The following is a 25,820-nucleotide window of genomic DNA, read 5'->3' as shown; positions in this document are numbered from 1 at the left end:
GTTTTTGCCATCTCCATATTTCCCACCATTAATTTCCAGGTCTCATCCTCTAAGGGACCAACATTTACTTTAGCCACCCTATTTCTTTTTATATAACTATAAAAACTCTTACTATCTGTTTTTATATTTTTTGCTAATTTACTTTCATAATCTATCTTCCCTTTCTTAATCAATCTTTTTGTTATTTTTGCTGTCTTTTAAAGTTTTCCCAATCCTCTATCCTCCCACTAGATTTGGCTACCTTATATGCCCTTGTTTTTAGTCAAATACTATCCTTAATTTCTTTACTTAGCCACGGATGGCTGTCTTTTCTTTTACACCCTTTTCTTCTCAGTGGAATATATTTGTTTTGGAAGTTGTAAAATAACTCCTTAAATGTACACCACTGATCGTGTATCGTCTTACCCTTTAATCTATTTTCCTAATCCACTCTACTCAATTCCGCTCTCATACCTTCATAGTCTCCTTTATTCAAGCTTAGCACGCTTGTTTGAGATCCAACCTTCTCACCCTCTAATTGAATATGGAATTCAACCATGTTATGGTCACTCATTCCAAGGGGATCCTTTACTAGGACATTTTTAATTAATCCTGTCTCGTTACACAGGACCAGATCTAAGGTTGCTTGCCCCCTGGTCGGTTCAGTTACATACTGCTCAAGAAACCCATCCCTAATACACTCAATGAACTCATCCTCAAGGCAGCCCTGCCCAATTTGATTTGTCCAATTAATATGATAGTTAAAATCCCCCATAATTATAGATGTTCCCTTATTACAAGCCTCAACTATTTCCTGTTTGATACTCCGTCCAACAGAGTTGCAACTGTTCAGAGGCCTATAGACTACGCCCACTAGTGTTTTTTTCCCCTTATTATTCCTTATCTCCACCCAAACTGTTTCATTATCCTGATCTTTTGACCCAATATCATTTCTCTGTATTACAGTGATTCCTTCCTTTATTAACATAGCCACCCCACCTCCCCTTCCTTCCTGCCTGTCCTTCCTGATCGTTAAATAACCTGGTATGTTTAATTCCCAGGCATTGTCACACTGCAGCCATGTTTCTGTAATGGCCACAAGATCATACCCATATGTAGTTATTTGTGCCATTAATTCGTCTATTTTGTTACGAATGCTACGTGCATTCAGATAGAGAACTTTCAAATATGTTTTGTGACACTTAGTTCCTGCTTTTGCCCTTTTTATTACTTCACCTTTTACTCCATACCTTCTGCCCCTTCCTGACACGCTCTGGTTTTTAATTTCCCCACTGCTACCTAAGACTATGACCTTCTCTGTTGTCATTTTTATTATTTGCTCTCTAGGAACCTCCCCCCCAACTAGTTAGTTTAAAGCCCTCTCCACAGCCCTAGTTATATGATTCGCCAGGACTCTAGTCCCAGCACTGGCCAAGTGAAGCCCGTCCCAACGGAACAGCTCCCTCCTGCACCAGTACTGGTGCCAGTGTCCCAGGAAGCAAAACCCATTTCTCCCACACCAGTCTTTGAGCCACGCATTTAACTCTCTAATTTTATTTGTCCTAGCCAAATTCGCTCATGGCTCAGGTAAAGATTATTACCCTTGAGGTTCTGTTTTTTAATTTGACCCCTAGCTGCTCATACTCCTTTAACAGAACCGGCTTCCTAGTCCTATCTACGTCGTTTGTACCAACATGGACCACGACAACTGGATCCACCCCCTCCCACTGCAAGTTTCTTTCCAGCCCAGAGGAGATGTCCTTAACCCTGGCACCGGGTAGGCAACACAGCCTTCGGGACTCTTGCTCTCGGCTGCAGAGAACTCTATCTATCCCCCTAATAATACTATCCCCTACCACTACAACATTTCTATTTACTCCCCCCTCTTGAATGGCTCCCCGTTCCATGGTGCTGTGGCCAGGTTGCTCATCCTCCCTGCAGTCCCTGCTCCTGTCCCCACAGGGAGTAAGAACCTCAAACCTGTTGGACAAGAGCAAGGGCTGCGCCTCCTCCAACACTACCTCCTGGATCCCCGTACCTGCCTCACTCGTCGTCACACCGTCCTGTCCCTGACCATGGGCTACATCTGAATTAATTAACTTCATAGGTGTGACCACCTCCTGAAACACAGAGTCCAGGTACTTCTCCCCCTCCCTGATGTGTCGCAGTGTCTGAAGCTCAGACTCCAGCTCATCAACACGGAGCTGGAGTTCCTGTAGCAGCAGACACTTGTCACAGATGTAATCACCGTGAGCCTCAATGGGGTCCACCGGCTCCCACATCTCGCAACAGTGGGACCTTGCTATGCACCAAAGTGTCTGCTACGTCTTCCTGCTTAGCAACAGTCAGTTAACTCAACCTGCGTGAAACGCTTTGGGAGGTTGTCAAAGATACGGTCAGCAGCTGTGTTAATGCAAGTCCTTTTTAAAAAATTACTTTCTATTCACTCCCATTGTATATAATCCCAAATGGATCATCCCCGCTTCCCATTCACTCCTATTAGGAGACCCTCTGATTTGGATTACTCAATGTCCTACATCAATTGAGCTGAGGTTTTATAACAGCCAATCCATTGCCAGATTTCACACAGAAACAATGGTGCTTTTAAGAATGTAGTCAATTATGGGTAAAATGTAGGTTTTTTTACTGAGTGTTTTCTGCTGGTTTTGTCTACATCCAGTTAGTAAACAAATGGTTAAGTTGGCAACTTGGCAATGGTACAAAGAGTTGCCAATTGGGCACTTTTGTTTGCAGCTTAAAGAGCTTCTGAACATATCTCCATAAATGCATTTATCCCAGCACAGCTAAACTATAATTAAAGATAATAAGGGAATAATATACTCAAAGCCTAATGCACGGGGTGGCATTTATCTGATTAAACAGTCGGAATTGCTGTGCTGGAGGCTTTTCTGGTTAAGTTTCGCTGCTGGAACAGTCAGCTATTCGAGTTCAGCTCAGATGTCATCACGTAGACTCCAGCTTGGAGTATTTGTGAAGTGGTCGGCGGTTGCATTCTAGTTTTTACATCCATTTTTTTGTGGCAAAAAGTGTGTATTCGACAACATCATCCATGAAGCCTGATGTAAGAAAACTACTAGGCACTTGGTCTAAGCGTTAAACAAAGCTTTAATCAACTGTTTTACAACATGGAGGTCTAGTTGTCCTTCACTAGTTCCTGTTAAGAATGTCCTGCACAAGCTGGGCCCGTGCCCGAGTATTTATACTCTCCCTGGACAGCACCACCCGCAGGCCGCTCAGTATTATTTCATAAGTCTTTCTTTCATGAATGACTGATTCATGTCAAAGCCATCACATACTCACTCCGTAAACTACCTTTCAATTCACTTGCTCTCTGAAAATGCCGGTTTCAGGGAACAATGCGCCATTGCTGTACTTGGTGCAGAAGCTCCCGCTAACAATTTGCTACAAAGAGCAAACATTAAAATATATCAGTCAGGTTCCTGCTGGCATTGCACATATGGAATCAAGGCCAAGTGCTGACTTTAGGTGAAGTCGGGTAAGAGGGTAGGGGAGAATTGGACCAGGTCACTCTGTTCCCCATTTTAAAGTCTTGCAGTCTGTCTTTACACAGAAGCAGGCCATTCGGCCTAACTGGACAATGCCGGTGTTTATGCTCCACACGAGCCTCCTCCCACCCTTCTTCATCTCACCCTATCAGCATAATCTCCTATTCCTTTCTCCCTCATCTGCTTATCCAGCTTCCCCTTAAAGGAATCTGTGCTGTTCGCCTCAGCTATTCCTTGTGGTAACGAGCTCCACATTCTCACCACTCTCTGGGTAAAGAAGTTTCTCTTGAATTCCCTATTGGATTTATTAGTGAGTTGATTTTTATGTCTTCATTATAAATTCTGATATCCACAATTATAATGGAAACTTTTCACACTGTAATTATGCCCTCCGGCCAGTTGCTAGGGCTGACTCCACAGGACAGATGCATCCTGGGAAACTGTACACGCACATCCCACATTGCCGCTCACATTGTCACAGTTCTGGGCAAAAATATCAACTGTAAGCCCAGGCTTTTGGGAGAGAGGCTGAGGACCGTAATCAATAGCTTTGATGAAAACATTAAAAGACACAAAATAAAACTCAATGGTTAAACTTAATCACGTTACTGTGAAACATATAGGGGTAGGTTTTCATTCAGAAGTCGGGAAGGAGGCAGGACTACAACTTTTGGGTTGTAGTCCCGCCTCCATCGAGATGCGGCCAATCCACGCGATTTTCACTTGATTGACCTTGTTGAGCCCGCCCAGCAGGTGATGTCAGACTGAAATTTCATCTGTCAAGATGTGTTGACAGATGAAATATCAGTGTTTCACAGCTGCTTGAAGCTGTCAAACACTGACAGTCTTACTTCCAACCTGAGTCCTTCTACGCAGACTCAGTTAGAAATCTCGCCGGCACTGAAAGCTGCAGGCTGTCACTTTTGACAGATTGCAGCCATTCTGCTTTCTGTGCCAGTTGAATGATGGACTCCCGAAACCTAGAGGAAGGAAGGCTGTAAAGGTAAGTACAGGTAATTTAAACTTCTTTACACACTTTAGACACACCAAACACACTTACCTTTGCACTCATGCACCCATCACTCACCTGAACACCAACATCGCGACCCCTCCAAGTCCTTCAACCCGACGGCCCCACTCCTCTAACCTGGCGTGGTTTGGAGCCGTCGGGAATCCCACACGACAACCTTCAAAATAGGGATTAGGCTAAAAATTGCCTGTTAACTACCTGTTAACAGGCAGTTAATTGGCACTAATCCCTTCCTGCCTCGGGTCGGCGGGTCCCAGTGCGGGGCGGGTACCCGCCTCCTTTAAAACTTACATGGAGGCGGTTTTTGGGCGGGATGGTGTCGGGACCCCCGAATTCGGGATTTTAGCCCCCCGCACGCCTAAAAGCCCGCCTCACGGCACACTGAAAATCGACCCCATAATGTTTGAATATTTTGCTAGGACATTAGAAATTTCAGTGACTCGAGGACAAAAATGGCAGATAAAACATTTTCAGAAAGCATTTTGACAGAATTGTCGGCCAGATCCACTAAAAAACAGATTTTCTGGTCATTATCACATTGCTGTTTGTGGGAACTTGCTGTGCGCAAATAGGCTGCTGCGTTTCCTACATTACAACACTGACCACACTTCAAAAAGTACTTCAACAATAGCAAAATACTGCGGATGCTGGAAATCTGAAATAACAAAAAAAAATGCTGGAAACACTCTGCAGGTCAGACGAAGGGTCATCGACCTGAAATGTTAACTCTGTTTCTCTCTCCACAGATGCTGCCTGACCTGCTGAGTATTTCTAGCATTTTCTGTTGTTATTTCAAAAAGTACTTCATTGGCTGTGAAGGGCTTTGGGACGTCCGGTGGTCATGAAAGGCGCTTTATAAATGCAAGTCTTTCTTTTCTTTCAGATTGTGCAGTGATGAATTTACATAGGCAAAACCCGTAACAAATGTGGAAATAAGAATTTATAATGGGGAACAGTTGGCACAAAAAGTGTGACGACAGGGAGGTGGTAAACATAGGCAAATCATGCAAATGTAGCATTTTGAATATATTATAGATAGATAGGATTTGCTTACATTAGAAAATAATGAGCAAGTAGCACTCCTGATACTCTACTGAAGCTACCACTGTGTAGGCAATTGGATAAAGTCAATTGCAACAACACATTCCCACTCACCTGCAGCATGATGCTACAGCATGGGGAACGGTAGCATAGTAATGTTACTGGACTAGTAATCCAGAGACCTGGACTACTGACTTGGGAGATATGAGTTCAAAATCCCACCACAGCAACTGGTAGGATTTAAATTCAATTAAATAAATTTGGGATAAAAAGCTAGTATCAGTAATGGTGACCATGAAACCCAGCTAGTTCACTAATGTCCTTTAGTGGAAGGAAATCTGCCTGCCCTTACCCAGTCTGGCCTATATGTGACTCCAGACCCACAGCAATGTGGTTGACTCTTAACTGCCCCCTGCCACTCGGTTGTATTCAAGAAGGTGGCCTCACCACCAACTTCTCAAGGGCAATTAGGGATGGGCAATAAAAACAGACCCTGCCAGTGACACCCACATCCAGTGAATGATGAAAAAAAAAATTATAAGCTATCAATCATGTCTATCACTTCAGCCAACCCAGAAATAGGGTGTTTGTAAATTTACCCTATGAGACAATGTGCTCATGGCACAAGACAGAAATGTGATGACCTAATGGGCTCTAATATCCACCTCAATAACCCCTTCAGGTCCACAATTTGAAAGCCTATGGTTTTGTTCCTTTCTCTTTACTGTCCATTTCTCCTCTTTACCCTTATTTTCCATTCTCGTACATTCTCTGTTCCTCCCTAGCTTTCCCTCTCAAAAACGATAAGAAATCACTTGTTGGCCGTACAGTGATCCAACAGTGCAGAGCCGCACGGTAAATGCCATAGCTTCTGTTAGAAAACTGCGCTGAGACCCAAAATCTAACCGGAGTGCTCACTCTGTCACCGCATCCCCCCCCCCCCAACCACCACTTCCTCATCAGCAGAAGATTAAAAAAATAATCAGAGGCTCTCAGCCTCAACGGCAGTGCCGATCTCCATGGGAACAAAAGAACCCATCCCAAACTCAGACAAATTTACAAATACAATGAAAAACCTTTGAAAGTTGCAGCTACGTTCAAGGTCACTCAATGTGTAGCTATCTGTCTGGCTCCTGAAATAGGAATGGAGGAGATATATGTATAAGAAGCCTCTTTGAGAAAAATTCTATCAAGGCAGTAAAACATGTAGGCCTAGAAATTCAGTGGGCTGCGCCACCAGTTTGCGCCCAAAGAGGGCGATATTTAGCGGGGTGCTAATGGCGGCGTTAGCCTGTAGCGCTGCGCCGCCACCGATGACATCATCGGTGTGCGCAGCGCCCCGCTCCCGCCCCGATGACCATATTTGGTCGCGCCCGCCTCTTTAACGCCGGTCGCAAATCGCGACCGGTTCACAGGGCCTACCTGTGGCGGTAGTGGCGCTAGTTAAGGTGGAGGTGCGGGGCGGCTGCTTTTTCGGCGGCCGCCTGCCAGCACCTCCGTCCCCGGCCTCCTAAACCCCCCCCCCGCGGCATTGCCGGCTGTTTCCCGAGAGCCCGGCACTTCTCCTTGGTGCCGGGCTCATTTGCCGGCACTCGCGAGCGGGGATCGCGCTGTTGCAGGCACCTCCCCCTTAACAGTGGGAGGAAGGCCTGCAGTACCGCAGCGTGCCGTGCCGCAGCGTGTGGCGCTGCGGCCCTTAGCGCGCTGATATTCAGGGTGAACGCCCCAAGCGGGGCGCGGGGAGCCTCGAGTAGCGGCCCGCTTCCGTTTGGGGCGCAGAAACTGAATATCGGGGTGGCGCAAGTGGCTCCGCTCGCAGCGGTAATTCCGGCGCCCAGGCGAGCTTGGCGCCCAACTGAATTTTTAGCCCGTAGTTCCCACAGTGTTGTTATTACTAAAAAAAAAATCAACTTTCATTTTCCCCTACACTTTGCACAACCTGGCCTGTGGGAGAAACCGCCTTTATGGCACAGATCTGTCCCTAGCTTAATTCATTTTTACACCTATTATCTGCCCTTCTCTCTTAACACTGGGGTACAGTTCAGCAGGCTCAGAGGCCATGGGACTGAATGGCTCGGTGCCATATCACATAGTGCGCTCACGCAATGAGCCCTCCAGCCATCCTCTAAGTCAGTCTGTCCGCAGGAGTATCCAGTGAGCAGAGGTATGAAGTTGGTCAAGCGTGCAATAGTCCCGTGCCCCCCGAAAAAAATCAGCCTTTGGACTGAAGTAAGATTTAAAAATGAGCGTAACAGGGCACGTTTAGTAGAACGCAATTGCGCAGCAAAATGTTTAAAGATGAAATGTACTAATTACTCGTATGTTTAATTGCAGAAATGACCATGCCAGTTTAGAGAGATGAACTTACAAAAAGAGACAATGACATAACCCTTTTCGGGAAAAACGAAACTTAGTAGTGGTCAAGAGAGAGAGGGTCTCGTTTCTCAGAAATCACATGTCCTGATGACTCATTTCCAAGAAATCAGAGGGGCCACAGGCCCATACAGTGAAAAGTGAAACTTATGTTATTGGTCACCTTGTAGAAGTTAGGCACACCTAGTTAGTGATTAATGTATAGACTTTTAAATCGATTGGACCTCTGGAGTAGGAGGTCTCGGAATATGTGTATAACTGTGTAAACCTCAAGAGATTCGGTGGAGTTGGAGCCTTGTGTTGGGACGCAAGAGCCATAGCTCCCCAGGCCTGAATAAACCGTTTTACCTCAATTATTGGGTCTGTCTTTCTTACAACAAGCCAGTGTTGTCGACTTTGTATATCACTCAGTCCACACTTTGGGGGCTTACATCAGGACCCACAGCCCATCCTTAATCACAGCATTGCTCGGCGAGGCTGCTGACACATTCTGGAAGAAGTGGCCAGTGGCACAACCCATTGGCGTACTGCCACACTGTATCATCGAGTAACACCCATGTGGTGTACCCACGTGGCAAGCTCCTCCAGAGCAGAAAGGAGGGAAGATGAATTTCCATTCCCATTACAGAAATTCACACCCATCTCATACATTCCGCAGCTCAACAACAGCAAACCCCCACAAACAGGCGGGATGCCCGCCCGCCCTCTGAGTTAGTGAACAACATGTAAAGTAGGAGAGACGCAAAAGAAATAGTGAGCAAAATAGCAACAATAACTTATGTTTATATAGTGCCTTTAATGTAGTAAAACGTCCCAAGGTGCTTCACAGGAACATTATAGAACAAAATTTGATGCCAAGCTACATAAGGGGATATTAGTGCAGATGAGGTAGGTTTTAAGGAGCATCTTAAAAGAGGAAAGAGAGGCAGAGAGGGAATTCCAGGGCTTAGGGCTTTGGCAGCTGAAGGCACGGCCGCCAATGGTTGAGTGATTGGGGGAGCACAGATATCTCGGGGGGGGGGGGGTGTTTGTGGGGCTGGAGGAAATTACAGAGGTCATAGAGGGATTTGAAAACAAGGATGAGAATTTTAAAATCGAGGCGTTGCTTAACCGGGAACCAATGTAGGTCAGCGAGCACAGGGGTGATGGGCGAACGGGATTGTGGCACAGGCAGCCGAGTTTTGGATGACTTCAAGTTTACGGAGGGTGGAACGTGAGCTAAATTGAAATGTATTATATTATTTTTAATATGTGCCAATATAACAGTCACTGCAGTTCAAAGTAATGCACCGTATGTAAAACACCTTGAGATGTGATAAAGATATAAATGCAAGTCTTTCTCTACTTTCTCAGTGAGGGAAAGCTGGAAAATGGGCAAAAGGAAAGAAAAGTTATATTAGCACAACGTAAATGTCACTTTGAAATCACTAGGGTAAATGTTCTGCAATTGCTACAAGATCAAAATGTATCCTTGGGTTGTACTTACTGAAAGCTTAACAGCCTATTCATTTTTAGAAAATGAGAAATATAGCTAGTGAATCACATTTCAACATTTCTAAAACTATTATTAAATCTTCAGGAGTTGCAAAGGAATTTGTATCTGCCAAAGACACCAGTGCATTATTCTCTTCATGTTGCGTTCATGCCCAAGTGACTAAAAGATGCAATTTAAGGCATCAAAGGCGCTATATAAATACAAGTAGTTGTTATCAAATTGCGTAACATCTCTTAAAGATATTGGCCTAGAAATTCGGTTGTGGGTCCGCCAGGGCTTAAGTGCCCGAAATTTTGCGCCGGCGTTAATGCCGCTGCGCCCGACGAAAATTCGGTTGCCCCGGGCCCAGACGGCGGCGGGCGCTAATGGAGGGTTTTTGCGCCTCACTATGGGCGTTCAGTGCAGTTTTCAGGCGCTAATCCCCCGCTGCGGCACCCGAGGCGGTGCGGCAGGCTGGGGTACTGCAGGCCTCCTTCTTCTGTTAAGGAGGAGCTGCCTGCAGCCGACCGCTGGCCGGTCGATTCGCCCGACAAATGAGCCCGGCACCTCGGGGAAGAGCCGGGCTCGCGGGCCACACACATCAGTGCCGCGGGGGGGTGGTGGAGGAGTCCGGGGAGGGAGGTGCGGGCAGGCGGCCGCCGGGAAAGCGGCCGGCCGCCGCTCCACCTTTATGCGCCGGCGCAAAGGTGTGTAACATCCCTTTCAACAATCATTGGTTGCGGCTGCCACGGGCGAGGCGGCCGCAACTGAATTTAGGCTTGGGGCCGGGTTACCACGGCAACCGGGACGCTGCGCACACCGATGACGTCATCGGTGCCGGCGCAGCGCTACCGGCTAACGCCGATGGTAGGGCCCAACGCAATTTCGTTACCAGCTATAATTCCGGCGCAAGACCCTCTAACGCCTCTAATTGGGCGCTAACCCCACCGAATTTCTAGGCCATTGGCTCCTTTAAAAGATTACAGTGCAAGTCTAAGCATCTGTTAATAGGTACTGTGATCTATAATGCACTACACTAGTTGAAGGTGCTATGTCAACTGGCAAATTATCTTTCAAGGCAATTTTATGGTTTGGTGAACAGAATACTTTGCGGGATCAAAAAAGTCCCTACATCTAGCACTGTAAATTTATGTTTTTGCATTGAACAAAAAAAAATGAAGCCTAAAAGAACTTATTGTAAAACTTTACACTTCATCAAGCACAGCCTCAGAAAGAGATGTCCCCGAGGGGACTTTATGGGGCTAACTTAATGAGAGAAACCTGAAACAGTACTTTCAGATCTGCTATGGCGGCTGGACAAGAGACCACAGATGCAGGGTTATATAAAGGGCAAGGTTGGATGGGTGTCGGGAAGAAGTCAATCAACAGCTGGAACAGGTCGCCGGGAAGAGCTGTTGACACCAGGACTCATTTATATGTATCTAGATGGGAAGGCAGTAAGATTGGTACTTTAGAAGGGTGAGGCCAAATGGGCTGAAGGGCATTCTTCATCCATACCTATCTTGTGAGCACCCATCACCCCCATCTTCAATCCATCATTTCTTTCCCCGATTTTCTGCTGCAGTACATCTAATCTTTTGTGATTTATTACCATTTTCCCTGCCCTATGGATTGACTTCTCCCGGTGAAATTTCAAGCAACATTTTGGTGCGTGAGAAGTTTATTCAAGTGAGACCTAAAAAGGTAGTGTCCTGCTCTAACTCGTTCTTTCCCAAGGTCCCGAAACTGTCAAACTCCGTATCTTTCTGTTTTCACTTTCCCCTGCAATCTACAGCCTTACAAAACCTCAGCTTGGTGTTGCCCAACCATTGCTATTCCGTCTTGGCCGCATCCTACAACGTGCGCCTTGTATACATACAGTTGCATTTCCCAAATGACGAATGCCTTTAAGAAGAATGAAATAAAAGCAGCTTTGCTCCACAGTGACTACTAAGAGGTTCCCTCTAGGAAGACACTCAGGAGAGGCACATAGCAGTTAAAGCAATCAGAGAATGTCTAATCATTTCCTCAAAATTCTCAATTTCTGTGGGGGAATTTGCTAAGCACAAAGGTTTGTGGACGCTCTTGCCATGGAAGGAGTGCAGCGAAGATTCACCAGGCTGATACCTGGGATGGCAGGAATGACGTATGAGGAGAGATTGTGTTGATTGGGCTTATACTCACTGGAGTTTAGAAGATTGAGAGGGGATCTCATCGAAACCTATAAAATTCTGTCAGGCCTGGACAGACTAGACGCTGGAAGGATGTTCCCGATGGTCGGGGAGTCCAGAACCAGGGGTCATAGTCTAAGGATAAGGGGTAGGACATTTAGGGCTGAAATGAGGAGGAATTTCTTCACCCAGAGAGTGGTGAACCTGTGGAATTCTCTGCCACAGAGGGCGGTGGAGGCCAGTTCATTAAATATATTCAAGAAAGAGTTGGATATATTTCTTAAGGCTAAAGGGATATGGGGAGAAGGCAGGGACAGTGTACTGAATTTGAATGATCAGCCATGATCTCATTGAATGGCGGAGCAGGCTCGAAGGGCCAAATGGCCTACTCCTGCTCCTATCTTCTATGTTTCTATGATCCCTATTCCTGTGCTATTGCCAGAAGTAGGTGGTGAATTGAGTTTGCAGTTGACCATGTTTAGAGGGGATTTGAGGAGAACTTTTTTCACCCAGAGGGTGCTGGGGGTCTGGAACTCACTGCCTGAAAGGGTGGTAGAGGCAGAAACCCTCATCACATTTAAAAAGTACTTGGATATGCACTGGAAGTGTCAGCTGTGGCTCAGTAGGTAGCACCCTTGTCTCTGAGTCAGAATAGTTGTGGGGTTCAAGTCCCACTTCAGGGACCTGAGCACATAAAGCTAGGCTGATACTTGCAGTACTGAGGGAGTGCTGCACTGTCGGAGGTGCCGTCTTTCGGATGAGACATTAACCGTCTGCTCTCTCAGGTGGATATAAAAGATCCCATGGCACCATTCGAAGAAGAGCAGGGGAGATATCCCCGGTGTCCTGGCTAATATTTATCCCTCAATCAACATCACTAAAACAGATTATCTGGTCATTATCACATTGCTGTTTGTGGGACCTCAAGTCTTTCTTTTCTTCTTTCATAACCTACAAGGCTATGGACCAAGTGCTGGAAAGTGGGATTAGGGTGGAGAGCTCTTTGTCGGTCGGCACGGATAAGATGGGCCGACTGGCCTCCTTCTGTGCTGTAAATTTCTATGATTTTTATGTCACTAACTTGGACTGTGGCTTTGGCTGGAATGTTTCGCTGGATCACTCAATGTTCTGAAAGGTGCAGAGGCTGCAGAGGAGCAATGCATTGGGAGGCACAAAGCACTCATCAAAGAGCAAGTAGGCCCAGGATCCCCAGCCACCTGCAGCTAAACCTGCAGAGTCGCTTAACGTTGAGGCTTCAGGCCTCATTATCATATTTAAAAGGCCAACTCGCCTCCTGGCAGTGGGTTGGCTGCCCGCCCTATCCCGCCTGAGTAGAAGCCAAATGTGGGTGGGTTGGAGGCGGGTTTTAGATTTTTCCAACTTTCACTTCACCGCCCCGCCTCCCCCATCCCCGACCTCCAACCCACCCGTTTGTTCCTTTGAAAATTTCCCCCCCAATGTATCCCAAACTTAGCTGTGTTTAATGGCGTTATAGATCAATGGGAGGCAATACTTTTCATGTTAAAATAATGGAAGGAGGAAGTTGATACTGGAGTGTTAAGTTTTTGTAGCATTGCATAGCAGAAATGTGTGTGTAGATTCTTTGTTTATTCATTCATGGGATGTGGGTGTTGCTGGCAAGGCCAGCATTTATTGCTCATCCCTAATTGGCTTGCTAGGCAACATGGTTGACTCTTAACAGCCCTTTGGAGTCACATATAGGACAGACCAGATAAGGACAGCAGATTTCCTTCCCTAAAGGACATTAATTAACCATATGGGTTTTTACAACAATCTGGTAGTTACATGGTCACCATTATTGATACTAGCTTTTTTAATTCCAGATTTATTAACTGAATTTAAATTCTGCAGCAGTCGTGGTGGGATTTGAATTCATGTTGCTGGATCATAACGCCCAGGCCTCTGGATTACTCATCCAGTAACATAACCGTTGTGCTACCGTTCCCTGTATACATGTGGCCATGGAGAAGATGCTTCTACTAGTGGGGGAGACCAAAACTATAGGCCATCAATATAAGATGGTCATTAATAAATCCAATAGGGAATTCAGGAGAAACTTCTTTACCCAGAGAGCGGTGAGAATGTGTAACTCACTGCCACAAGGAGTGGTTGAGGCGAATAGCAGATACATTCAAGGGGAAGCTGGATAAACACATGAGAGAGAAAGGTAAAGACGGTTATGCAGATAGGGTGAGATGAAGAGGGGTGGGAGGAGGCTCGTGTGGAGCATAAACGACAGGAAACTTTCTGGTATCCGGCACTGATGGGACCGAGCTGGTGCCGTACCATCAAAACTGCCGTAGAAACCAGCGCTAATGTTAAAACATACGGAGCTTTTGAGCTCCGTGTGAATCAACAAACCCTAACAGCTTCAAAACAGTCGGCCGCAGCTTAAAAGCGTCTCTGTAGCTAAGCAACAGCTTCAGCTAGACCTTGCAGAGCCTGACTGGGAAAAAAAAAGCAACGAGAAGTAAAAAAACTTATAGGAAACGGCTCCTGAATTTTGCCGGTAGATAGAGCTTTCCGGACATTTAACCTCTGGTTAAACGAAAGTTTCCTGTACCAGCAGGGACCAGTTGGGCCAATGACCTGTTTCTGTGCTGTACATTCTATGTATTATACACATGCATATACACACACACACATATATATACTAGCTGGGGGTGCCCGGCGGTGCCGAGGCTTTTTCGAGGGCATGTTGTTGTTGGAAGAGAGAGAGAGAGCGACTGGATTGATCCTCTTTTGATATCTGTGCCTTTCTCATTCGAAGCTACATCTGGGGGAAGGGAGCGTGTCGGAATAACTATTTTCAAACTGGAGTATAATTTATAAACTCGAGTCGTTCTGTTGCCTAGTGCCATCGGGATTTTGTATTTCTAGATGTGAAACAGGCCAAAGCCCAACTTCCGTAGTGCAGTACATTTCGGTGATCTGAAGTTGTCGTGATGTAAATGGAACCTCACCACCACCAGAGAGCTATCCCGCTGGTCCCATATCTACTATGTGAAGAAAAGCAGGGAGACCCACTTGTTTTTCCGGTCAATATTCCTCCCCCAACCAAATCCACATCAACTGATCATTCCTTTGATTGCTGTTGGTGGAACGTTGAGGGTGTATCTGAAAGTGTCATATTTGGCTACAGATGCAAAAAAGCCACACATTTCCTGGTGGATGAAGTACCAGATGGCTGCATGGAACTTTACTCACATCATCGGGAAAGCAGGGGGCAGGCTCCTCATTCTGGTGGGGTCCGGTATTATTGTGAGGGGTGCCCTGGTATTTGAGTTTAGGGGACTTTTTCGATGTACGGGAGTATTTCAAAGGGAGATCCAAGAGTCTGAGAGCATTGGGGAGGGTGGCGGTGTGGAGGATCTGGTATTATTAGGGGCATGGCTAGGATTTGACAGTGGTGAAGTGGTTTGTATGAGCTAGTATAAAGGGGGAAGAGCATCTGGTAACATTGAGAGGGAGGGTGTGTCATAGAACAGAGACTTTGAGCTTTCATCTCCACTCCCACACCCTCCCCCCCCCACCCCAATGCTGGATGGCAGCAGATTTAAAAGGGGAAACACAGCACATCAGAAAATACCATAAAAGCACATTATGTTGCTTTAATCAACCAAGAGCTGGTTCCCCAGCTCACTGCTGAGAAACTAGCAAGATGGAGGCCTTGGATGAGAATTTCAGGCTGGCTGGAGAACTGGGGGTTGGACAAGAGCAGGAGGAGGGCGGGCTCAAGCAAGAGGCCCAATATGGAAGGCTGAGGAGCAGATAATGCACGATGTAACATAACTGCAATGCAAGCCATGCATATGCACTACCAGGGTTGGCATGCAATGGAACCCAGTGGCATAGACAGCAACGCCTCAATTAAGATTAGTTATGGTTAGATATGGTTAGCATATCGACAACACGATGCTAACCAAAGACACACTGGCACATTATACTGCCTGTCATGTGAACTAAACAGTCCGAGACCAAAAAACGATTGAATAGAGGATATACGGAGAAACTATAGCAAAGATTTCTCATAGAGGACTGCACTTTCGAACAAAAATATTAATAAAGCCAGTCCAGCACAAATCCTATGGATAAATTTAATTCTGTTATTCTTAAATATACACTTTTTCATGCCTTTATTAAGATTGAAACCTTACCTTGCATCCAATAAATTTCAAGTTACTGAGAAAGAAACGGCAGACTGAATGACTTGCAGCTTTCTGTTAAGTTATTGGAATGGTTCGTTTCGCTTCTGAGAAACTATCATACGTGTGAATCCCAAAGAATAAACCTGCGTATCGCTGACAAAAGGTTTCGATATATTTAAAAATGCGCCGACGTTTTAAGTGTGACACAGGGCGTTACAGAAAGTGTTGCCAGTACGTGTGTGACAGCACCTTCTATATTCAAGCTTTTAAAAATTTTAAGAGGCAAACAGCTTCTTTCAATCTATTTTTCTGATTAAACATCCAAGTGCTAATTTTGGTTAGAAAGACTGGGGGAGGGGGACAGGGGGGAGGCGGGGCGTAATTTTCACCTTCACCAATCAGGTGGCAATCTGGGGGAGCCCATTGATACCATGGAGATGAAAATCAAGCGGGTTCTACAATGGACAGGCACTTCGCTCCACCAGATTATTGTCCAGGTGGCGAAGGTGAAGGTCTACCCCATTACGTTCCTCAATTTATGCCCTTGTGTGTCTCTCCGTGGTGAATAGCACAGAGCAGTAACTGGCACTGCCTACTGCAACAACAGCGCTACCCTTCTACAGGCTAATGCTGTTTTTGCTCTTCAGTGATCCTGGATAACCTTTCCAAGCACAGCTAGTGCTTCTCTCTGAAGCCATCACTGTTGCTACCTCCTTCCCAAGGGCATTGCTGCCATCTTTTCCGGTCCTTTTCAAATACAAATCAGTATTAAAAGATCTGAGGGGCTCCTAATGACTTTTGAGACTTCAATTCCCACAATGGCTGCAGCATTGAGAATCTTCCTGACTGCCTCTTGAAGCTTTTTAACCTGAAAAAAATCAGTTGACTCTCCTGACTAAACTTAAATATTCCTCATTTCCATACCTACTCGCTGTGTAAACTGATCCAAACACAATGCTGCAGGAGGAGATGATTGCTCGATACAGACTGCCCGAAGCGTGTTTCCAAGGGCCTTCCTTTATCGGTGGAAATAAGTTGTATGAAGGAGAGAAGCTGCAGCTACTACTGGACACTTAGAGTCAGCGAAGAGAGAGGAGATACGTCAGATACTGCAGTCTGATTGGATTAGAATAGCCAGTCTTTCCAGAGTGTTTAGTGTTGAACCTGATGCTGAGAGCGCTCCAGACACATGAAATCTCTCTCAGGCGGTCTTTATTTTTATTCTCTATTACGTTCATTTTACCCACAAATTGGTCCCCAGCAAGGCAGGCCGGCAACCAGCCCAGGCCTCTGCCAATACCACTCTTGAACCGGTTGCTGGAGGGAATAGCGCGCTTCTCATGTTCCTTCCCTCTCTTTCATTTATAGGCTCATCGATGGCAAAATGCAGAAATAACGCGTTGGCAAGTCAACAAATCCATATAGAATACCGATTTCTGGAGACCCTTCTTGCAGCACTGATATGCCTGGCCCAAACGGACAGAAATACAATGAGCTCGCGAACCTCCTGGAAATCCTTTGTGGGTCCCCTAGGATCTGTAGGCTTCAGTTTGATAAGCCTCTGAAAGAAAGAACTTGTATTCATACAGCGCATTTCACGACCTCAGGGCATCCTAGAGTGCTTTACAGCCAATGAAGTACTTTTGAAGTGATGTCAATTTTCTAATGTAGGAAACGCGGTGGCCAATTTGCGCACAGCAAGCTCCCACAAACAGCAATTAAATAAGCGACCAGTTCATGTATTTTTTTGGGTGTGGGTTGTGAGATAAATGTTGACACGGACACTAGGAAAATTTCCCTGCTCTTCTTTGAATAGTGCCGTTGGATCTTCTACATTTACCTGAGAGAGCAGACGGGGCCTTGTTTTAACATCTCATCCGAAAGACGGCATCTCTGACAGTGCAGCACTCCCTCAGAGTTGCACTGGAGTGCCATCCTAGATTATGGGCTCAGGTCTACTGGAGTGGGTATTAAACCCACAACCTTCTAGATCCAAGAGGTGAGGGTACTACCCACTGAGCCATGGCTGTGATCTAACAAAGTAGCTTTTTGTTTTCAAAACTGTACTCATCTGGGTGAGGGCGCCTCACGCTGGAGAATGGAAAAACTTTCCACTTCAGGCACCCACCACCGCCATCAAGCATTCACCAGTCAGACAAATGCAAAGTAAAGCTTCCTCTAGTACGATAGCTATCACCATCTCGTCTCGTTTTGAATACCTCTTAATGTCTCTTCACTTCTCTTTTGTTCTCTCGCAGCCCTGCCTTTCGATCTATTTAATTTCCTTTCCAGTTTTGAAAAAGGGTTTTGACCCGAAACGTTGACTCTATTTTCTCTCCACGGATGTTGCCTGGCCTGCTGAGTTTTTCTAGCATTTTCTGTTGTTATTTAAAGCTTCCTCTACTCTGTCGTGACAACGTTTCCCCAGGTCCAAGCAGAGAAATGCGAAACCAGTGTATCACTTCTGTTTCTATCCTTTGGTCGGCGAAACTGGGAAGTTATTTTAACAATTAGAGCCTGTTATGTGTTGCCATATTAGGAAATGGGTGGCATATCAGGTTTGGAGTCTGGGGTTTAAAAAACGAGAGGGAGACACAACCCATGCAAAAAAAATCTTTTTTTAAATTCATTCCTGGGATGTGGGCGTCGCTGGCAAGGCCAGCATTTATTGCCCATCCCTAATTGCCCTTGAGAAGGTGGTGGTGAGCCGCCGCCTTGAACCGCTGCAGTCCCTTGTGGTGGAGGTGCTCCCACAGCCAGGTTCTCTATAAGGTGCCGGCCACGTGGCCGCTCACCTCTCTCGGGTCTGCCCACCCAAATAAAAAAGAGGGAACATTCTCCCACAGTGCTGTTAAGGAGGGAGTTCTGGGATTTTGACCCTGCGATGATGACGCAACGGCCGATACATTTCCAAGTGTTCTCGCTAATCTCGCCCCTACGATGGTTACTGTAAGGATTCCGGGGGCTTCCTTTAACTGGTTTAAGGTAATCTACCTGGCCAGCAGTCTTTTTGCTGCTGCACTCTAAACCAATTTACAAACAGCGGTTTCGAATCGCTACCCCTCCTTTAGTTCTGAGTGGAGGAACTTATAATTAATGATATTAAAACGGAACAAGTGGTTTGGATGAGAGAACAAAAATCAAACTTTATTAACTAAAAGAAACTATAATCACAATTATCAAACTATCCCACACGAACACAGTAAAATTGTAAAACTATACAGCAAGGGGGTTGCAGACGGCGAAAACGAGGGATACAATGGCTACAATGTTATTTAAACAATCTTAGCAATTCCCTTAAATCACCATCCCCCCTTAACTCCTGCTAGGTTACCTTGTTGAGGAGTCAGAAACTCTGCTCACATGTGGTCCAGTGAAGAGAGAGAGAGAGAGAGAGCTCACCTGTGGTCCCAGGAAGTCAAGAGAGAGAGCTGGCTTCTCAGCCCTATCTTTATATCTGGTGAGCCCCTCCTGTCCTGCCTTGCAAGGCTGTGTGCAAAATTCCCCACCCAAAAGGGTCCACTACACAAGAGAAAGCTGTGATTGGCTAACTCAAAGTGGTTAGACTGGCCTAATGTGTCTTCTGGAGCTTATGGGTTGAAACAAAAGGGAGATACAGCTGCTTTATTGTCCAGCGCTGGGTGATTTAAAATCCATTCAAATCTTGAACGATACCCATTCAAGGTGCAAAAGTCTCTTCTGCAGTTTCCTTTGTATCCACTCGATATACAAACAAATGCTAATAGCATTCAGTTGCTTTGTAAACAAAGCATTGTCCTTTGTCTTCATCGAACCTTACTTCCAGACACAGAAAGCTGCATTCCAAACCTCTTTTGTCATTCGGCCATGTGGTGCGACTGCCATTTTTATCCCAGGAAATTTAAAAGCACATCGCCCAGGGATACTTTAATCAAAAAAAAATGAATCTTCAGAACTGTAAATTATTGCAAATTCTTACATTACACATATGGAATATGCCCATTAGGAACGGGGTGGAGACCAGCTACATTCTCCATCGAATCATTACAGCCAACAGACTGACCGGGAGTGGGCAAATAAGAGAGAAAACAGGAAAGAGAAATGAAAACAGAAAGACAGAGCGAGAGAACTCTCCCATAACAATCTTGTTAAATACTTTCCACCAGAAAGCCCAACTGAATAGAAGATAGAAATCAACATCTACTAGTTTAACATAACAACAGAAAATACTAGTTTAACATCGTCGTTTCTATGAACATCAGAAGGAAGTGTTCATTATCACACAGTACCATTGGGTACCCTCTGCCTTTTCAGAAACAAATACAACAAAATTATTATTTCAACATTCCCAAGATGGTACTTCACAACAAACTGATCTAATTACTAACTGTTTCCCCTAATTACCCTGAAGCTGGTTCCTCCTGCTGTAGAAGAGGTCAACGGGTGTCAGCAGCTCTCTGGTATTTCATCCAAATGGCCCTTCTTCAGGTTTGAGCCGAGATGGCGCATATTGAGCATCACAGAGACGCTCAAACCGGTCCTGGCCTGTGGCCACACAGACACTTCTAGCATCAGCCACTAGAAAGTGATCAGGAGTAGAAAGCTGATACCCTCCTTTGCCCATGGACATTGAAAGCCCTCCGCGGGCATGGTTGAAATCAGCTAACTCACCATAGACCCGGGATTGAAGCTAGGATTTGTATGGCTCAGTATTGCACACACTGATCCACTGATCTGGGTTTCATGTACCAGTCCACTGCTCCAATGTATGGGTCACCCCATGGCCGCTGGGAGCACATTGGCGAGAACTGCATCACTGCAAAGGCACAGTAGATAAAAGATTCACCAAACTATAACTGGGTGAAGCCAGTGCCTCTTTAAAAGTCCTCATTAGGACCTCCATCTCCTCTCAGTAAAGGGAAGCAAGCCAACCTCTTATCAACAGGGATTGGGTGGTTTGGACACTTAAAAAGGGGGGGACAGGAAACAGGAGATAAATTATTGTGTAAGAGTATTGATTTAAATAGACCACTCAATTCTTAATTGGCTGCATGACTGCCAAACACTGGCCACTTATTGCAGGTATAGTGCAATCTCCTCAGCAAAATAGGCTGCAACCCTTATGAATATATTATGATAAATCTCAAAACTATAGTTCATCATTCCCCTGAAAGCTTCTACTGAACGAATGCAAACTAGCAAGATTGTGACACAAAGAGTCACGAATGAGGGATGGTTTAGCATTTGATAAGACTCTTTTTTTAAACCTGGAGCTGTTACATTCCATTCAAGCACATTTTTTCTCACTCTTGTACACGAACCATTGGCTCCATGTCCCATCTCCCTCAAAACCTTAGTAAATACGGATCACCTTGCCGAGAGGATCGACCCCTGATATAATCCATATTGAAAAAAAAATTGGAGCAGAAGAAAACGTGGATGTCCTTGGGAAAGATGTGGAACATAGCAAAATGACCATCGCAACCCTTGGAGCCAGTTCGCTCATTGCGAGACCCACCTTTAGAGTCAAAAAACTGCAACCGTTCCCGCTTGCATAACACTGCAAATTATTTTTAAGCAAAAACAATTTTGCGCCGTCAGCACTTTGCATTTCTGTGAAATAAATGAGGCAAAGTAGCGCAAATCTGCAATTAAACATTCATTAAAAAAAAATACAGCATCTATTAAATCAACCCCGCAGACAATCCTCTACATACCTTTGTGTTCTCAGTGTGATTTGTTGGAGATTGCAACAGTGATGGGATGTCTTTCCTATGGTCGATTCCTCCCTCTCTGACCACATTAGGTTGGAGCTCCGATTATTCCGCTCCCAACACACACCCTCTCCCAGATCTGATCAGAAAGCAATGCTTCTTCTTATGGGCAAACCAGCTTTAATCCTTCCTTGGTTAAATCACGATTTTAAAAAAAATAACAATAATCCCAATTAAATTGCTGATGATCCCGTGGGCAGAATTCCTGGTTGCTGCAGTATATATTTTTTGAAATATATCTATATATTAATTTCTGGAAACAACCCCACGTTAAGTCACCGGTCTGGAAGGTTCAAGTTGTGGGGCTTGCTGTCATATCACATTCTTTTTTTCTTCTTCTTCTTTGTTCATGTTTATAGCCACACAGGGATCAGACAGCAGCCTGAATCTGTACAGGACCGCTAATGTTATTAGAAGGGGGCAGGACTTCTCTTAATCTCATTTAAAACGGAAATACACCCACACTGAAACTAGCACCCCCTTTCCCTGACTTGAACATTAAGGGGTGTTCCACACTTGCCCAACAACCATCTCCCCTATGCTTTATACTTGCCACAATAGGAACTTAAATGTATTGTTTTGCAATGGTGGGTCCCACCAAGAGCTGATATCACAAAGAATGACATCGAATTTACAAGCACAGAAACAGGCCATTCAGCCCAACTGGTCTATGCCGGTGTTTATGCTCCACACGAACCTCCTCCCACCCTATTTATATAACCCTATCTGCATATCCTTCTAACAATATTGCAAATTATCAGTGCAGCCCATAAAGCTTGGACATTCCGGACTTCCATTAATAATCATGGCCATTTTATCAACTGTAATGTAATATATCAAAAATTTTACTTCCTGACAACTTCTTTCCATTACACAAATTCCTATGTCCATATTTACAATGGAAGCTGCCTGCCTGCCTATGTAAACTTGTAACACTGGTATTACACCCTCAAATTCGCATTCACCCGGCACAGGCATGGTGGGCTGAATGGCCTCCTTCGGTGCTGTATCATTCTATGACTATATAAGTTATGCATCTCCCAGCTCTCTAGCCTGATCTGTAGAGAAACTCCTACATTCCCACCAACTCTACTCCTCTGCTCCCCAAGTTTCTGTTTGTGTTGCTAGTGAACTAGCATGCACTAGAACCAACAGTGCATAGAAACATAGCAGATAGGAGCAGGAGTAGGCCATTCAGCCCCTCGAGCCTGCTCCGCCATTCAATGCGATCATGGCTGATCATCCAAATTCAATACCCTGTCCCTGCTTTCTCCCCATATCCCTTGATCCCCTTAGCCTTAAGAAATATATCTAACTCCTTCTTGAATATATTTAATGAATTGGCCACAACTGTCTTCTGTGGTAGAGAATTCCACAGGTTCACCACTCTCTGGGTGAAGAAATTTCTCCTCATCTCAGTCCTAAATGGCTTACCCCTTATATTTAGACTGTGACCCCTGGTTCTGGACTTCCCCGCCATCGGGAACATCCTTCCTGCATCTAGTCTGTCTAGTCCTGTTAGAATTTTATAAGTTTCAATGAGATCCCCTCTCATTCTTCTAAACTCTTGCAAATATAAGCCTAATCGACCCAATCTCTCTTCATACGTCATTCCTGCCATCCCAGGTATCAGTCTGGTGAATCTTCACTGCACTCCCTCCATGGCAAGAACATCCTTCCTCAGATAAGGCGACCAAAACTGCACACAATACTCAAGGTGTGGTCTCACCAAGGCCCTGTACAACTGCAGCAAGACATCCTTGTTCCTGTACTCGAAACCTCTCGCTATAAAGGCCAGCATACCATTTGCCTTCTTAACCGCCTGCTGCACCTGCGTGCTTACCTTTAGCGACTGGTGCACAAGGACACCCAGGTCTCATTGCACTTCCCCTTTTCTCAATCTAGTGCCATTCAGATAAAAATCTGCCTTCCTGTTTTTGCCACCAAAGTGGATAACCTCGCATTTATCTACATTATACTGCATCTGCCATGCATCTGCCCAATCGCCCAACCTGTCCAAATCGTTCTGGAGTTTCTCTGCATCCTCCTCACAGCACACACGCCCACCCAGCTTTGTGTCGTCTGCAAACTTGGAGATATTACATCTAGTTCCCTCGTTTGGATAATTTATATATATTGTGAATAACTGGGGTCCTAGCACCGATCCCTACAGTACCCCACTAGTCACTGCCTTCCACTCGGAAAAAGACCCGTTTATTCCAACTCTTTGCTTCCTGTCTGCCAATCAGTTTTCTATCCAAGTCAGTACCTTACCCCCAATCCCATGTGCTTTAACTTTGCATGCTAGTCTCTTATGCGGGACCTCATCGAAAGCCTTCTGAAAGTCCAAATACACCATATCCACTAGTTCTCCCTTATCTATTCTACCAGTTACATCCTCAAAAAATTCCAGTAGATTAGTCAAGCATGATTTACCTTTTGTAAACCCATGTTGACTTTGTCCAATCCTGTCACTGTTTTCCAAGTGCTCTGCTATTACATCTTTTATAATGGACTCTAGCATTTTCCCCGCTACCGATGTCAGGCTTACCGGTCTATAATTCCCCGTTTTTTCTCTATCACCTTTTTTAAATAGTGGGGTTACATTAGCTACCTTCCAATCCATGGGAACTGTTCCAGAGTCTATAGAATTTTGGAAGATGACCAGCAATGCATCTATTATTTCTATGGTCACTTCCTTAAGTACCCTAGGGTGTAGATTATCAGGCCCTGGGGATTTATCGGCCTCCAATCCCGTCAATTTCCCTAACACCATTTCCCTACAAATACTGATTTCATTCAGTTCCTCCCTCTCATTAGACCCTATGTTCCCCGACATCTCTGGGAGTTTATTTGTGTCCTCCTTTGTGAAGACAGAACCAAAGTATGTATTTAATTGGTCTGCCATGTCTTTGTTCCCCATTATAAATTCCCCTGATTCTGACTGCAAGGGACCTACGCTTGACTTCACCAATCTTTTTCTCTTCACATATCTGTAGAAGCTTTTACAGTCAGTTTTTATGTTCCTTGCAAGCTTACTCTCATACTCTATTTTCCCCCTCTTAATTAATCCCCTTGTCCTCCTTTGCTGAATCCTAAACTGCTCCCAATCCCCAGGTTTGCTGCTGGTGGAAATGGAATGGCGGCGCGCACAGACGCAGCGGCTTTGCTTCTCCCAGGACGGTGCTATTTACGTTTAATGTTAATGTTATTTGTACTGGACTCATGGGAGCTTGCAAGATCACATTTCATTGTTCATGTACTTGTGCATTGTACAATGACAATAAAGTTGAATTATTAATTATTATTATTTTCTGGCCAATTTATATGTCCTCTCCTTGGATCTTATGCTATCCCTAATTTCCCTTGTTAGCCAATGTTGAGTTGCCTTTTTTGTTTTATTTTTATGCCAAACAGGGATGAACAAATTCTGTAGTTCATCCATGTGATCTTTAATGTTTGCCATTGCCTATTCACCGTCAACCCTTTAAGTAACATTCCCCAATCTATCCTAGCCAACTCGCGCCTCATACCATCGTAGTTTCCTTTATTTAAATTCAGTACCCAACTCTCTGAATCAACTACTTCACTCTCCATCTTAATGAAGAATTTGATCATATTATGATCGCTCATCCCCAAGGGGCCTCGCACAAGATTGCTAATTAATCCTTTCTCATTACATAATACCTAGTCTAAGATGGCCTGATCTCTAGTTGGTTCCTCGACATATTGGTCCAGGAAACCATCCCGTATACACTCTAGGAATTCCTCTTCCACAGTATTGTTACTAATTTGGTTAGACCAATCTATATGTAGATTAAAGTCACCCATGATAATTGCTGTGCCCTTATTGCACGCATCTTTAATTTCCCGTTTAATGCCATCCCCAACCTCAGCATTACTGTTTGGGGGTCTGTATACAACTCCCACTAACGTTTTCTGCCCCTTGGTATTTCTCAGCTCTACCCATACAGATTCCATATCATCAGAGCTAATATCCTTCCTTACTATTGTGTTAATCTCCTCTTTAACCAGCAATACTACCCCACCGCCTTTTCCTTTTTGCCTGTCCTTCCTGAATATTGAATACCCCTGGATGTTGAATTCCCAGCCTTGGTCACCCTGGAGCCATGTCTCCGTAATCCCAATTATATCATATCCGTTTACATCTATTTGTGCAGCTAATTCATCCACCTTATTATGAATGCTCCTCGCATTAAGACACAAAGCCTTCAGGCTTGTTTTTTTTAACACTCTTAGATCTTTTAGAATTATTGTTTATTGCGGCCATGTTTGATTTACA

At 45.0% G+C, this 25,820-nt stretch overlaps 1 protein-coding gene across 5 annotated transcripts in view; it reads right to left on the bottom strand.

Moving 5' to 3' along the window:
• Window positions 1-25,820, bottom strand: part of abcg4a (ATP-binding cassette, sub-family G (WHITE), member 4a) — a 153,786-nt gene that overhangs the window by 116,006 nt on the left and 11,960 nt on the right. Inside the window, exons 1-2 of one of the 5 annotated variants that reach the window (XM_085967816.1) lie at window positions 21,461-22,309; window positions 19,099-19,668 (exon numbers count right to left, since the gene is read on the bottom strand). The exons of 1 other annotated variant lie outside the window; for it this stretch is intronic. The gene's annotated coding sequence lies outside the window, so the exon portion shown is untranslated. 3 more of the 5 variants (XM_085967814.1, XM_085967817.1, XM_085967815.1) reach the window with 3 other exon arrangements.

Source organism: Somniosus microcephalus, chromosome 26, assembly GCF_052327205.1.
Source record: "Somniosus microcephalus isolate GS21.2 chromosome 26, FLI_Smic_1.0, whole genome shotgun sequence".
NCBI lineage: Eukaryota > Metazoa > Chordata > Chondrichthyes > Squaliformes > Somniosidae > Somniosus > Somniosus microcephalus.
The sequence above is the reverse complement of the archived record's forward strand: the minus strand, read 5'-3'. Positions and strand labels throughout refer to the sequence as shown.